General features: G+C 39.8%; 1 protein-coding gene across 2 annotated transcripts in view; it reads left to right on the top strand.

Moving 5' to 3' along the window:
- The window catches only part of DPYSL3 (dihydropyrimidinase like 3), a 120,625-nt gene that overhangs the window by 25,386 nt on the left and 78,257 nt on the right, over nucleotides 1-16,982 (top strand). The window contains exon 1 of one of the 2 annotated variants that reach the window (XM_030927325.1): nucleotides 12,255-12,351. The exons of the other annotated variant lie outside the window; for it this stretch is intronic. The gene's annotated coding sequence lies outside the window, so the exon portion shown is untranslated. Of the gene's footprint in view, nucleotides 1-12,254; nucleotides 12,352-16,982 lie in introns of those variants that run through there. 2 annotated transcript variants of the gene reach the window in all.

The raw sequence follows: 16,982 nt of genomic DNA, 5'->3' as shown, positions 1-16,982 counted from the left end.
GACAGTTCCTCCTTCACACATTCTCTTTTTCTTGCCTCCTTGTGAAAAAGGTAATTGCTTCTTCTTCAACTTCTGCCACGATTGTAAGTTTCCTTTGGCTTCCCCAGCCATGCGGAACTGTGAGTCAATTAAGCCTTGTCCTTTGTAAATTACCCAGTCTAAGGCAGTATCTTTACAGCAATGTGAAAACAGACTAATACAACCCCCTTCTTTTAAAAAAAAATCAGAAGTAATCTTATGCGTAAGCTCAATACAATTGAAACTGCTTGGATAGAGCCTTTCTCAACCTTCCTTTTATGTGCCCAGCCTCCATCCCTTGGTGGCCTCTGAGGAAGCTCAGTGGAAACAAAGGTCTCTGGTGAACACAGTTTGGAAATCATTAGAATAGATCATAAGTAGGGCCATTCTGGCTCTAAAGTTCAAGAGTTCTAGAAATTTTGGCACTGAACTCCACACATTATGTGGCCAATCTGAGCTGATGGTATGTGCCACCTATCCTTACAAATATACATCTAGATGGAGAAGAATGGCCATGGGATTTGGTGTCATAATTTATGATTTTTGAAGACTCAGATCCACCACTTCCCCAAAGGGTATTACCCCTGAGCAAGTCATTTTACTTCCCTGAGCCAATTTCTTCATATCTGTAAATTGTGAAAAGGGTTCTTTCATGATTGGGTTTAATGAGATCCAAACTAATAGCTATTGTTTATCGTGTAGTCACTAAGCCCTTAGTAAATTACATTGGGAGAGGCAGTGAACCATGGGTTTTGGGTATCCTTGCATGTTGTTGCTGATTATAACAAAAATATGAGGCCCTGACTGCTCTTTATCTGGATCATTTCTCATGGTTATGTTTTTAGTGAGCAATCTTGAGTGATGAGGTAATGCTTCCCCTAGACCAAGAGTAGTTTTACTTCCTCTTACTATAAAAGTGGCAAATCCTCCTACATCAGTATTATTCTTCTGTAACACAACCCACTGTGTATGCAGGTATCTGGCATCTATGTTGAACCATGTCTTAGTCCATTTTGTGCTGCTATAACAGAATACCTGAAACTGGGTAATTTATAATGAACATAAATTTATTTAGCTCATGGTTCTGGAGCCTGGAATGTCTAAGAGCATGGTGCTGGCATCTAGCAAGGCCCTTTGTGCCGTGTCATACCGTGGCAGAAGGCAGAAGGGTGAGAGAGGCAAAAATGAGCAAGAGTTCAAACTCACAGCCTCAAGCTCTTTTATAATTGCCATTAATCCATGCATAAGGGTGGAGCCCGCATGACCTAAACATCTCCCACGAGGCCCCACCTTCAGGCACTGTTGCATTAGGGATTACATTTGCAATACATACTTTCTGGTGAACATATTCAAACCACAGCAAGCCTTTTGCATCATCCCTGTGAGACTTGGGAGGTATGGGCAACCAAAGAAAGCCAACATAAAACTCTGGCTAATGCTTTTTCATGAGTAATAAAGTCATTTGTCTCTGATCCAGGAACCTCCTGTCTTCTGCCAGCATCCATGAAATAGTAACAGGTCAATTTGTTAGACTGTAAGTAATATAAAACTTCAGACCCTACACAGTTCTTGATATATTATGTATAATATATTATATTGTAGTGTATTATATCACATGATTTTAAATTATTACAGCAGCTCTATGAGGTAGGTAAATTCTAGTAACCGTATTTCATAGGTAACAAAACTTAGTTTCAATAAGGTTCAGTAACTTGTCAACTGTCACACAGCTATTATGTAGCAGAACTGAGATTAAATCAAGGACTATCTAATCCCAAAAGTTACACCCTCAACTACATTTCCTCTCTGAATTTTATGAAATAATGAGTATGAAATTTTTTGTAAACTTTAAAGTGTTATATACATATGTTTTATTTTTAATAAAAATATATTTATGGGTGAGCGTGGTGGCTCACACATGTAATTCTAGCACTTTCGGAGGCCAAGGTGGGTGGATCACCTGAGGCCAGGAATTCGAGACCAGCCTGACCAACATGGCGAAACCCTATCTCCACTAAAAATACAAAATGAGTCGGGCATGGTGGTGCATGCCTGTAATCCCAGCTACTCAGGAGGCTGAGGCAGGAGAATCACTTGAACCTGGGAGGCGGAGGTTGCAGTGAACCAAGATTGTGCCATTGCACTCCAGTGTGGGTAACAAGAGAGAAACTCCATCTCAAAATAATAATAATTATTATATATATATATATATATATTTTCATGATGTGTGCACTAAGAAATTGGTTCAACAAATGTGTATTGATTGTGGTCCTAGCTCCCCACAGCAGATAAAGCTGCCCATTTAAACTTCTGTGGAAAACCTGGGTTTACTAATGGTTATGCTGCTTACCAGCTGTGCAACATTGGACAAGATAATTAACATATCCATATCAGTCTGGGTTCAGCCACCATAACAGAGACCCTACTAGGTGCTTCAGACAGAGGGGATTTAATACAGGGAGTCAATTATACACATGTTGGAAGTTGAAAGAGCAAAAAGAAACATAGAGGTTAATCCAGAGAAAATAACTAGAGGAAGTGGCAACCACCCAAGACTGACTGAACAAGGAGGGGTGGTGCCCTACAGGTTCATTGCCCAGATTGTGGAGGAGGGATCTCTACCTGACTGCTCCTAAGAGGGTGTGGCAAAACTGGGAGTGACAGTGCCAAAAGAATCTGGACGCTGGAGATGACTGCCGCTACCGGAGTGATGCTGGCAGGAACAGGGAAACAGTTTTCCTTTCTTTGGCCTTCTATTCTCTATGTGCTGCCTTCTGTTTGCAGAATTTAATAGGAAGCTAGCTGGTTAAGAATTCTGGGTCATGTAGTTTGCCAAGTATAAAGTGTATATATATAAAATATAAAGAGTATAAAGTGATGAAGGTTGGGCTTAGAGCTGACAAACAGGAGGCAAATAACAGGAATAATTGCTGTGCCTTAGTCTCATCACTGTACAATGGGGATTATACCTATCTCATTAGATTCTTTTGGAGGATTAAATGAAACACCACTCAGTTGCTTGCTGATTGCAAGTGCCCAATAAATGCAAGCCTTTTTATTATTCTTATTATGCTAAGCCTGATTTCTGTGTAGTCTGCTGCCTGTGCCTGTTTTCCAGTGGGACTTGGGTGTTATGCTTGCTTCAGGGATTATCAGGCCATCTGGGAAGCTGGCCTTACTAAGCTCCATGTGGAGAACAGGCTTCAAGACTCAGCATTGGCCCTTGTGAGTCAAGATGGGAACTTTCTCCCCAGAGATATTTCATTAGCTGGTTGTCAGAATGGTGTTGATAGATAAAATGCCTGTCTTAGATTGGGTCTGCGGTTGCTCTGATGTGGGATTGTCAGTTTATTTCATTTGTCATCCTGCTTCCTCTTTTTCCCAAAATAAAGCCCCCACTGTGTTTTACCTCCTTTTTTAATTCTCTCTTCAGACAAGAAAAAATGTCCTTCACTAAGTTAACAAGATTTGTGCTCCTAAATAGTTGTCCTGTGATCTAGGAATTCATGTTGCAGCATCTCTTAGAATATACAGCCAAAGGGGCTGAGACCTGAATTTCAGCAGCATAGCCTGGCAATTAAGGATTTTGACTGTGGTGTAGACACAACCAGGGTTTAAATCCCCGCTCAGTGTTTTATTAGCTCTATGACCTAGGGCAAATAACCTCTCTGAGCCTCACTTCCCTCATTTCAGTAATTGTATGTATATCATATGTTGGAAAAGTAAGATAATCCCTGTAATACTCTAAATCCAGAATGCTTCACAGTTTGCAAACCCTCAATAAGTAGTAGCTACTATTACTGCCTGTCTACATGTTTTTACCTTTAATGAACTCATGATGTACTCAGAGTAGAATTCATTAATTTATACATTCCACAAAAATTTATTGCTCACCTATTAGATGCCAGACACTGTGCAAATACTTGGCGAAGAAAAATGAGCAAAAGGCAAATCTTATCTGGTGGAAATGGAATAAAGTTTTTGTCTTCAGGATGCTGACAGTTTGGGGAGAAACTGTCGCGAGGCTGAACGAGGCCAGCTGCATTCCCTGATACACTTACAGTACAGTGTGATAGGCAGTACTGTAGGGGTCTCAGAGAAACAAAGGGCCCCAAGGTCCCAGAGACAGATAGAGAACCAACCCTGAAGGATAAGAAAGGTTCCCCAGAGCCTCAATGTACGTTTGAGATAGCCTGGCAAAATATATGTGTATGATACGGTAGTGGAAATGCATGCTGGTGTGTGTGGGGGCCAGAGGATTTCCACACAGAGAATCTATAAAGGAGAAAGCATGGCATGCTCAGGAACCTGAAACACTGTAGACAGTGGCATAAGTTGAGCAAAAGTCAAAGGCAGAGAGGACAGTCAAAGCCAAATTACATGGGGTCATACAGAGTGCATGTAGGGCCACAAATCTTAACAAGCATCTTGGATTCTCTTGGCTGCCTTCTTCTTTCCAAAGGTACCATCTTCTTCTTACACCATACTTCTTAGATGTTATGATGTTTGTCTAACCAATAATCAGTTGTCTTCTTCTTTCTTACTAAGGCAACCCTGATTTTTTTGTTGACACAGGCAATGTGCCCAGCTTAAAAAACTACGTGTTCCAGCCTCCCTTACAGATGTAGTTATGCAGAGCTGAATGCAAGTCCTAGCTAATATCCATGTGTATAAGCTGGAAACAGAGTAAAAATTAAAATGTCAGAGTGTGTATTAAGAAGACCTATGAACTCCCTCTAACAGACCAATGAAAACAAGGGGAATGTGTGAAGTTCTGTGAGACTGAGAGATATCTTATGCAATGCATAACTTAGGATAAATATTTTACTGAAAAACATTTTTATGAGAGCAATAATGAAAAGGAGAGCTCAAGATATGGGATGCAAGAGACATGGATTCTGGTCCTGGCTCTAAAAAGTAAAATTGTGATTCTGGACAAGCTTCAAGGAAGGCAATCTTCCTTTTCTCTCTGCTTGCCTTCAACATCTTTTCTTTATCTTCACAGTTTTGCAATTTTACTAAAGATTTAGGTGTTTTTATTTTCCCTTCTCTGCACTCAATGTACTTTCTGAATCTCAGGATTCACATCTTTCAACAATTCCGGAAATATCACAGCCATAAATTATCTCTGTGAGTATTGCCTCTCTTCATTTTCTTTCCTTTCCTGTCTGGAGCTCCTCTTAACTTTATTGTGGATCATCTTTCTAATGCCCTGGTCTCTTAATCTCTTTGTTGTGCTTTCCACTTCTTTTCATTCAGCCAGGGGTATCTGGTCATAGTTCTATTCCAGCTTACAAATTCTCCCTTTGTATGTAAACACTCTGCTGTTAAACCACTCATTGAACGTTTTATTTCACTGGCTATTTTTTTCTCACTTCCAGACAATGTATTTCCTACCCTGTTTTAAATCTGCATTTTCTGTTTTGATTATGTCTTGTTCTTTTCCTGTACTTAAATATTATTTTAATTGAGAATTTTGTCATTAAACATACTGATTTTATTTTATCTATGTAATTGTTTTATTTCATTAAGTTTTGAGAGAACTGGGCGTATATTGTGTCTTAAATCTTGCTCAGAGTAGATTTTTTAAATGTGTCCTGTAATTTTTAATTGTGAACGCATGTGAGGTGGTGCTTTTTCTAAAAGAATCTAATGAACCTGATTCTAAAGCATCTAAAGGGTGTCTCTTTCTAATGCTTTTGTTTTTTGCCAGATACCCCAGTGGTATCCTTGCAATGACCATCGTTAATGTTAATATTTCACTTTAGGAATGAATTCCTAAAATAAAATAAAATAAATGCCTAAAATAAAATCCAAAGTTACATGAGGGTCTTCTATTGTTACAAATTCTGAGGAGACTCCTCCCACAATACTCCATCAAGAACACTGGCCAAGAAAAATAAGCTCCATGTCATCACTCTATATACATGAGAAGATTTCACTAGTTTGCGTTTTTCACTGAGAGACCAAAATTTACATGGAAGTCTCTGTCCAAATTCCTCACCCTTTGATATGGACCAAAGGGGTTCATCTCTTTTCCTCTTCTAAGCATTAAAACTCCAACTCTTGGTTACCAAGATGAGTAAATCCCCATAAGGAAGCCAAAGTGTCAGCTCTTTTGCTTATTTTTGTCTTCATTTCCCTTGTTTTTACTCCCAAATATGCATGTGCATATTTTGCATTGGAAGGACTAAATGATCTAATCTACCATATTTCTCTACTCATCATCACGAATATCAATTATTTTAGAGTCATAAAAATTATCCTCTGATTAGAACCTGGATAACTGAAATTTTATGTTAATTCAAACAAAATTAGTTTATTTCTTCTTTTAACTAGATGATCATGGAACTAATTAGTATTGGGGCTTGATTTTTCATTTTAAAATTATAAGTTAATTCACATTTTTAAATTTAATTTGGAATTTCATAATCGGGTTTGTGACCCTTTGTTTCTGTATCAATTCCAGCTCTAGCTCTACCACTTACTTGCTATATGAGTTTGATCAAGTTACATAATCATTGTGCCTCAGTTTTCTCATTTGTGAAAATGGCCATAATGATAGTATCAACCTCAGCAGGTTGTTATGAGAATTAAATATGTTTGTACAAGTAAAATATTTAGAAAACTTCCTGGGCACCTAGCAATTAATAATTTTACTTCCCATCATTATTACTATTGTTGACTGCAGAAACAGAATCATAATAATACATTCATTTTTGAGGATATGTTAATTGATGCTACTTTGTGATCATGATCTTAATCCAAATAAATTAACTTCAGGTGTTCTTCAGGACAATTGTCCGCTCAAAAACCTTTACAAATATTTTCAAGAGTTTGAGTCATCTTCTTCATTATAACATGTTAAGACAACCCTTTAAATGAGATTACTTCTACAGTTTGTAATTACTTTGATCTTTGCACTTTCCTAGGGCATCTTTTATTTATTCTGTAATTTAGTTTATGTTTATACATTAACTTTGAGGCTCTGCTTTCATCTGTTCTTTCAAGGTATTCTTTCTATTCCTTTGAAAAATTTTCCATTTTGAGCAATTTGTTTTAGGATTTTAATCTTTGTATCAGATCTTTTGCTATGATGAAGTTGTTTCAATTCTAAGAACCATCTCAAAAACCGTATAGATGCCAGCATTCAGTTCTGGGTATATTCTTCAAAACTTGGCTTAGCTCTGCTTTTGAAGTGCTCTTATTTTAATGTTTTATTTTGAAATGATTATAGACTCACAAGAAATAACAAAAATAGTTTAGAGATCCCTTGAACACTTCACTTATCTTTTGCCAATGGTCACATCTCACATAACAGCAGTACAATATTAAAACCAGGAAACTAACATCTGTACAATACTGTTAGGTAGGTGGCAGGGGCCTTATTTAGATATCACCAATTTTTGAAGGATATTTGGGGTGTTTCCAGGTTTTAGCTATTATGAATAGACCTGCTATGAACATTCCCCTACAGGTTTTTGTGGGAATGTAAGTTTTCATTTCACTGGAATAAATGCCCAGAAGTGCAACTGGTAGGTTGCATGGTTAGTGCATGTTTAGTCTTTTGGGAAGCTGCCAAATTATTTTCTTGAGTGGTTGTACCATGTTTCATTACAACCAGTAATATGTGAGAAAAGTGCCATTTTTCATACATACCCTCCTTTAAGAAAACCTAATCTATGAAAATCCAGATTTCAAAAAATAAAGGATGTTTTAAGTGATGAAAATGTTCTCCACTTAGATTGTGGTGATAGTTACACAGCTTTAAATATACCTAAAAAAATCACTGAATTGGATACTTTAAATTGGTGAATTGTATGGTATTGTTATATCTCAACAAAGGTGTTTTTAAAAAGGCTATTATATGAGATGATCTAATTAGATTACAAAAAATCTCATTTCTTCACCAAATTTCTAATTTATTAGGACCTACCATGTGACAGGCATTATGTACAGTGCTTTATATGCATTACCCTATGTAATCTCCATATAATCATTACCTCCAATTCATAACAAACACTGTTGTAAAAGAGGATAGTATAGAGTGGCTAACAAGGGTGAAGTTCTGGCACAAGACTGCTTGAGCTCAAATCCTGACCCATTCACTCATTAGCTTGTCATTTAGCCATTGTCAACTTTCAAATCCTTTTCTGTAAATGGGAATGGTAAAAGTACTTCCCTTTGTGAGGAATAAATGAAAAAATGCAGATAGAAGCACTTAGGATGCTGCCTGCATAGTATCATTATCATTATTATTAAATTCATGAAAAGACATTTTCCTGTTAGCAGTTCATAATTGCTTAATAATAGTGTTATGAGAAAGTGAACCGTGTGTATTAATAAAAGATGACAGATTTTGTCATTATGTGTATGGGAGGACAAAGAAAGCAGATGACATTTACTGATCCCCTGTGATGCACCAGACACTGTACTTACTAGCCGCCATTGTGTACATGAAATCTGGACAATATTGTGTGATGAGAGTATTATTTATCCCCATTTTATAGAAAAGGAAACAAACTCAAAAAGATTAAGACAGTATTTCCATTTCACAAAGCAAGTATTTTATGTAGCCAGGATAGAAAACCAGGTATTTCTGTGTCCAGAATTCATAATTCTTTTTCACCTATGAAAATAATTGATAAGGCCGGGCGCGGTGGCTCAAGCCTGTAATCCCAGCACTTTGGGAGGCCGAGACGGGCGGATCACGAGGTCAGGAGATCGAGACCATCCTGGCTAAGAGGGTGAAACCCCGTCTCTACTAAAAAATACAAAAAACTAGCCGGGCGAGGTGGCGGGCGCCTGTAGTCCCAGCTACTCGGGAGGCTGAGGCAGGAGAATGGCGTAAACCCAGGAGGCGGAGCTTGCAGTGAGCTGAGATCCGGCCACTGCACTCCAGCCTGGGCGACAGAGCGAGACTCCGTCTCAAAAAAAAAAAAAAAAAAAAAAAAAAAAAAGAAAATAATTGATAAAAATGAGACTGTGCTTCAAACACTGCATTTACATTACAGTATTAAGATACTTGCAGCTTTTCTTTCCTCTTTATTCAGGAACAAAAATTTAGCATTTCTAAGGTTGTCACATTTAAAATATATTTATAAAAGAAAATTGGAAGTCCATGTAGTAATTCAGAAAGATCCCCAAGGTTTAATTCCACCTAAATTTCCAACTGCTTAGAGGTTGAATCACCATTTAACTGCAAAGGGCAAACCCATTAGTGGAAAAGTCCATTGCCAGAAAAGCTCAGCAAGAAGTGAAGAAATCCACTCTAGAGTTTAGAACAAGACAAGGCATCCTGTGCTGAGCTCAATCAGAAACAAAGCAAAACAAAACAGAACCCCCAAATGAATTCCAAACTAAGAAGAAGAAAAGAAAATTGTTTATGATAACATGTCATTCACCATTTCTCAAGTTTATTCACCTGTGGATTAGTCTTTATATTCTTTCTCTTTCTTCTTCAAGCTCCCTTCTCTTTGGAAACTGCTAAGTGTTGTAATGGAAGCAAAGATGGGACTTTAATGTCAGCTTATTGAGAAAACCAACAAGGTTTTTTTCCTTTGTAGTGAGCCTCAAAGATTATGCATCTCATTCTTCAGGTTTATTACTGAGGAACTTGGCTGTAGGTCTCCACTGGAAAGAAACACAAAGATATGGAATTCTGCTTGGAAAACTCAGGTCTTCCTGTTTTCTGGATAAATACAGAGACAGAATCACAATAAGCACTCTCACATTGATGTGAAAAAAAAAATCTTTGGATAGAAACCTACTCATTTATTCTCAGGGCTTTAAGTGCCCTGCTTCATGTTTTGGCATGTTGTAACTGATTGTATTTTATTTACTTTATTAAAAGCAAGAGAAACAAAGTCTGGTTCCCATATGATTTAAAAAAGAAAACAAAAGAAAAAGGCTTGGGTTGAGTTAGGAGGTTCTCTGAACCATGAAAATGACTTCAATTTTGGCCAAAAAATTCGACAAGAATGAAAAATCGCATGGTACAAGCTCCAGGAAGATGTTGCAGAGATGAGCTTCGATGCATTTCATTTTGTGTTGTTATTAATGGCTTGGAAAGAGGCCACAAACCTATTATGGTAATTATATCTGCAGATGAGGGTAAATAGCATGGTGTTATAGACACCAGTAAGCAAGAGACATAGTACAGAGCAACCTAGAGAGATTAGAAATATGGACAGGAAATGAACAAATGAGATCAGCCTGGAAAAGTGAAAACATGCATCTGGAGAAATACATAATTTGAAAAACAGAGAGGTACTTAAAGGCAGGTCATACTTGGAAAGCAGCAATGGTAAACAGGCCTTTGAGCAGATATCAGGCCTGGATAAATTTGTAACATGATGGAAAAATAATACTCAGACCTGGTGTTCATATAGCCTTTCAAAATGAAGAGAGGTTAAGTGAATTCCTTAGGGTCAAACAATTTGTTAATAAAATAGACATGGCTAAAACTTGGGTACCTTGAATTTTTATTCTTTTTCTTTTTTCACTATTACACCTCATCATTATGTCTTGGATCTCAGAATAGTAATTATTTCTGGTTCAACATTTAGCCATCTCTTTCTGATGTTATGCAGAACTTTATTTCATTTGAGACTGAGCATAGCAGTACTAAACCTTTGAACAGGGCATAACCTCTGCCCCAAGCCTATTTTCTAGGATGAAGTGAGGCAGTGTGTAATAGATGGTGGATCTCTGGATTAGAAGTTGGAGCCCTATATTAATAGTATCACTAACTGTGGTGTTGGCCATGGGCAAGCCATTTCTAGTCTCATGTGCTACAGCTGTAGAATGGAGGAGGTTGATTGCTATGGTCTCACAGAATTGCTCTCTTTGAAGAACTAAAAGAAGAATGAAGCTAGTATAAACAGACAACCCGAGACAGAAACCTTGAAGCCTGAGAGGAGTGGGAGAAGAAAGAGAGAGGGAGAGATGTAAACGCCTGGACTAAAAACATGTATTGGCATATGGCAGGCAAGCATATTTAGGCTTTTGAGGATAACTTTTGCAAAATTTATCTCAATCTATTCTCTCATGCTCTTGTTATAGAGTTTCTATCCTAAAGTTGACACTGTCAGATGTACGAGTTTCTATGTACCCTTATCTGCTTTTGTAAGAACCAATGCACTAGATGTCTTTTTGGATTCTGCCAACATCATAATGGCTCCTTTTTCTCTAAGAAGTGCCTTTATGTCCAAATGGGTGGATACCTTGCACCATGTTTAGGTTATGTGATTCCTCCACCCCTTCTCCATAAGTGATTAGATTGTAATCACTGACCCAAGCAGAACCAATCGGATTCTTTCCAATTGGAAATTGGGACCAAGAGATATTTATTTTATTCTCTTACTGAGATTAGAATGAAGCAGCATGGAGTGGACAAATGTGGAGAGAAAACTAATGTAAATAGAGGATTAGAGAGAATCACAGTATAGTCTCAGAGAGTCAAAGAAAGACTGTAGCTGACATCTTGATTCTAGCCTAGCTGGAGGCTTACATCTGAATCATTGTTCTTTTTTTCTTAATAGTTTTACTGAGATTATTTTTCACTTTTTCATAAGTTGTTTTTACTAATACAGTGGTCAATCTAGATGATATCCTGTTAATATGCCAGTGAGTCTATCCACAACTTTCCTCCACCCCACTAGTACTTGAGGATTCTGCCTTCAACAATGTTTGCATTTGGTTTGAGTTTCTTTATGTATGTATATATGCGTGCATGCTTGTATGTAGTATATATGTACATTTATATGTATTTATTCAAGGCAGTTGCTCAGCGTGTATCCCATGAGTGTCTTTGTCTATATTCCACGTGTATCCCATAAGTGTCTTTGTCTATATTCCAGGCACTATGTTGGGCTCTGGGGGTACAGTGATGAGTAAACAGAGCCCCATCCTCAAGGAGTCCAAGGGAGGTGCTCAGCAAAACAGATCATTATAACATACTTTATAGGTATGTTAAAGGGGCTCTGAGAAGCACCAGGGGAAACTGCATAGATGTCAGAAAAAGCTTTCTGGAAGAGAAAATGCCTGAGCTGAGTGTTAAAGGATTGTTTGGAGTTTCCCAAGTCAAAAGGATTACAGTTATTTCAGGCAGAGAGTATGATTTGGGCAAGTGCTTGAGGTAGGAAACAGCAGGATGTGAGAAAGGAACGCCTAGTTCCTAGGGTTACTGGAACTTAAAATGCAAGTTAGGAGTGAAGAGAGATGAAGCCACAGAGATGAGCAGAGGTCAAGTGTGGAGCGCGTCAAACATCATATTAAGAATCTTGAGTTTAACCTGAGAGTACTGAGGAATGATTGGACACTCACTTACAGGTAAGTGGGAAAGGGACAATTTAAGATGAGACCTGAAAGACAAGGAGATAAACTGGTTGAGGTTGGTCCAGACAGAGAGAGCAGACAGTGGAAAAGGACCAAGCACTGAGACCCAGGTTTCCAGTGAAGATGACCAGATAAAGGGAGGTGTCAGCAGCTGAGCTACAAAGCACTGGAAAAGGTAAAGAGAAGTTTCTGGAATCTATTTTAGACTTGTTTAGTGTTCTAGGTGCCCTAGAAAATAGATTATAATACCAAGTTGGTCTGCAGAAGGCTTCTTAGGGAATGCTCTGGAGGTCAACACCAGGGAAGGGAAGAAGGAAGGAGGTGGAGGCAGAATTGGGTAGAGGGAGAAGTCCGCCTCAATGGACACCTCAGCTCACCCTGAAGGGAATTGTGAAGAGAGGATGAACCTTCAGTTTGTTCCTGAGTTGGGATAAGAGTCAGGCCTTTACAACTCCTCATCGATATCATTGCATGTGGGTCACCCCTCAAGGCAGTGACGTCTCAGACAGAATAAATATCTTTAGCTGAAGCAGTGTCCAAAAGTGGCTGACAACTGAGAGCCTTCTGCCAGTAGCTCTTGCAGAAGCTGGAGTCATAAGCCCTTTATTCCTGAAGGATCAAGATGGTGCACCACAGGGGCCACTGTATTGTAACTGACGTGCTTGTGGATCACCTAGGTGGAAACATCCTGTATGCAGTTAGATGTATGATACTGAGGCTAAGAGGAGAGGGCTGGCTAGAGCTAAGGACTGAGAAGCAATATTATGCCAGTGAGAATGGGTGACCTCTTTGGGGTTATGCACCCTTTGAGAATCTGAAGAAAACTAGAGATTCTTCTTCCCAGAAAAAGGTGCAAAGAATATATATAGCCATGGAATTTTTGGAGGTTCACCCTTTGGCTCTCTTTTGATTGGCTTCACTCAATACCATTCTGTGCCTTGGGCAACATCATGCAATATTTTAATTAAACTGATTAATTAGTCCAGTTCATTGGACCTTTTCCAGAATATCAGGACCTCTCCAACATTTTACCTCATCTTCATGCTATCTGACTTAACCATATTATCCCTATTTTATAGAGGAGAAAAGTGAGTTTAAAGGAACTTGTGTGGGGCACCACAGCTACTACAGCAGAGATAGAATTTAAACACTGGCTTGTGTGACTAGCAGAGTTGGATTCCATTTCTGAGCTCCATGATGTATCTTCTCACCTGGGCCCTATCAGGGCAACAAGTGACCTCTTGCCAAGTAGGGAGGAAAGCAAGGGAACCTAAAGAGCAGTCAAGGAGGTGTATTGATACCGCCCTACAGCTGCCATCAGTGGTGCAGAGTATTACTGGAGAAGGAGAAAATTACTGACATCAAGCAAACAGCTCCAGAGCCAGGGACTAGCCAAGGCTACCAATGTGTGGTGTTCGCTTCAAGGTGCCCCAGTGGTCATAAGAATTTTGGCAGAGGAGTCTGCCATTCTGTCCCTGTTGGTGGGTGATTGGCTGCCTGGGATATTCTTCTGTTTTACTGGTGTTGCTGTGGAAAATAGCGTACATTGTGTTCTCCACTTAATTGGTTATTTCTCTATTTTACTTGAAAGAAATGTAATATGAATATCATTATTGCTGTCCATTGGCTCTTATCATCTTTTTATCCTAGTTAAAGAAAACTCAACTTGCAAGGTCATAATAAAACAATCATTATTAAGTTAATGAGTCAAATCAACTTTCTATGGCAAACATAGTTTCTACCTTTACAGAGTAGGTTCTTTTACAACAAACTTTCTGATAATCTAATTTCTTGCGATCGTCTTTTACAGTCACAGAGAGTTAAGTGGGGAGACCTTGGACCTATTAAAATAGGCTTTCAATATTACAAGAAGTTCTCTGCAGGTTTTTAGGGGACATAAAGAGAAGCTTAATTTTGTGGTGACAAAATAAAGAATAACTCTAGATTTAACTTAAATTCTGTAGGAAATATATAAATGTCCATTGAACTTTCCTCTTTTCTAAACAAAGGCAAATTGCAAATCCAGTATATTGTAGTTGTGAAATCGTTTGTAATAGTGGTTTCTTAAAGCTAGTTCTACAGTGATTTCCAGGACTCCTGCTTGAAAAAAGTAAGTAGTGCCTGCTTTTAACTTTAATTTTAATTAAGGCTGAGTCAAAGATATGTGGGTGTTAAAAATCATTGTTTTCCATAGTGGCATTAGCTTTAAAACCCTCATTACAATAGGGCCATTGTTCTATTAACTAGCACCTTTCTACGCGTTATATACGATCACTGCTATGGTCCAAATGTTGGTGTCGGAAAGTTATATGTTGGAACCTACGTTTTTTTTGAAACCTAAAATCCAACATGACAGTTTTAAGAGGTGGGCTTTCTGGGAAGTGATTAAGTCAATAAGACTCTTCCCTCACGAATGCAATTAGTGCCCTTAGAAAAGAAGTTCAAGGGAGCTGTCTTGCCTGTTCAGCCAGGTGAGGATCTAGAAGGCACCATCCGTGAGGAATAGGCCCCTCACTAGACACGGAATCTGCTGATGCCTTAATCTCAGACCTTTCAGCCTCCCAAACTGTAGGAAATAAATTTCTGTTGTTTACACATTACCCAGTCTAAGGTATTTTGTTATAGCAGCAGGAATGGACTAAGACAATCCCCATGAAGGGTATAAACTAATGAAGTGTCAGTAACACAAAATGATTCATCTCTTTTGCTAGCAATACTGTGTCTGGAATTGGTGGGTTCTTAGTCTCACTGACTTCAAGAATGAAGCCACAGACCCTCGCAATGAGTGTCACAGTTCTTAAAGATGGTGTGTCTGGAGTTTGTTCCTTCAGACGTTCAGATGTGTCTGGAGCTTCTTCCTTCTGGTAGGTTTGGGGTCTTGCTGTCAGAAGTAAAGCTGCAGACCTTCGCGATGAGTGTTACAGCTCTTAAAGGCAGCGTGGACCCAAAGAGTGAGCAGCAGCAAGATCTACTGTAAAGAGTGAAAGAATAAAGCTTCCACAGTGTGGAAGGGGACTGGAGTGGGTTGCCACTGCTGGCTCAGGCAGCCTGCTTTTATTCCCTTATCTGACCCCACCCACATCCTGCTGATTGGTCCATTTTACAGAGAGCTGATTGGTCCATTTTGACAGAGTGCTGATTGGTGCATTTACAATCCTTGAGCTAGACACAGAGTGCTAGACAGAAAAGTTCTCCAAGTTCCTACTAGGTTAGCTAGATACAGAGCTAGATACAGAGTACCAATTGGTGTATTTATAAACCTTGAGCTAGACACAGAGTACTGATTGGTGTATTTACAAACCTTGAGCTAGACACAGAGTGCTGATTGGTGGGTTTACAATCCTCCAGCTAGATACAGAGTGCTAAAGGGAAAAGTTCTCCAAGTCCCCACTAGGTTAGCTAGATACAGAGTTAGCTAGATACAGAGTACCAATTGGTGTATTTACAAACCTTAAGCTAGACACAGAGTACTGATTGGTGTATTTACAAACCCTGAACTAGACACAGAGTGCTGATTGGTGTATTTACAATCCTCTAGCTAGACATAAAAGTTCTCCAAGCCCCCATCTGGCTCAGGAGCCCAGCTGGCTTCACCTAGTGGATCCTGCACTGGGGCTGCAGGCGGAGCTGCCCGCCAGTCCCGAGCAGCACCTGTGCTCCTCAGCCCTTGGGGGTTGATGGGACCAGGCACAACCAAGCAGGGGGCGGTGCCCATTGTGGAGGCTCAGGCCAGGCAGGAGCCCACCGCAGGGGGCAGAGCTCAGACATGGCGGGCTGCAGGTCCCAAGCCCTGCCCCGCAGGGAGGCAGCTAAAGCCCTTCAAGAATTTGTGTGGCGCTGGAGGGCCGGCACTGCTGGGGGACCTGGAGCAACCTCCTCAGCTGCTGGCCCGGGTGCTAAGCCCCTCACTGCCCTGGGCCGGTGGTGCCCGCAGGCTGGCCACTCCATGTGTGGGGCCCACTGAGCCGGTGCCCACACCTGCCAGAACTCACACTGGCCCACCGAGCGCCGCTGGCAGCCCCGGTTCCCGCCCACGCCTCTCCCTCCACACCTCCCCGAAAGTAGAGGGAGGAGGCTCCGGCCTTAGCCAGCCCAGAGAGGGGCTCCCACGGTGCCCTGGTGGTCTGAAGGGCTCCTCAAGCGCCGCCAGAGTGGATGCCCAGGCCGAGGAGGCGCTGAGAGTGAGGGTTGCTAGCACATTGTCACCTCTCAATACCTTGGGGATTTTGGAGGTCCGTGTAAATTGTTTGTGGTTATGAGGTACTGAAAACAAGACTTGGTTACTTGTTAAAATATGCATTAATTATGTATACCTTTTTGGAAGGTGTTCTGTATATGTACTCTATTAATAAGTCCAGTCCAGAACGTCCTTATCTAATTTGGTATATGATTACAGCAGGGAGGCAAGATTAGTATTTGACTAGGGGCCAGGTTGGGCAGAGTTCCTTCATTTTCCATCAACTTCCTGCTATAGGGACCTCAAAATCTATTCTTTTAATTATCCTACACTATAATGATATACACCAGCAACTCCTTTTAAATGAATCAACCCATCTTTCTGTTTCATAAGACCTGTTTCCCTTTTTTGTGTCAGCATATCCACTCAGCCATTCTACCAACTACTT

Source organism: Rhinopithecus roxellana, chromosome 3 (assembly GCF_007565055.1).
Source record: "Rhinopithecus roxellana isolate Shanxi Qingling chromosome 3, ASM756505v1, whole genome shotgun sequence".
NCBI lineage: Eukaryota > Metazoa > Chordata > Mammalia > Primates > Cercopithecidae > Rhinopithecus > Rhinopithecus roxellana.
Note: the sequence above shows the minus strand (reverse complement) of the source record. Positions and strands in the feature narration are given on the sequence as shown.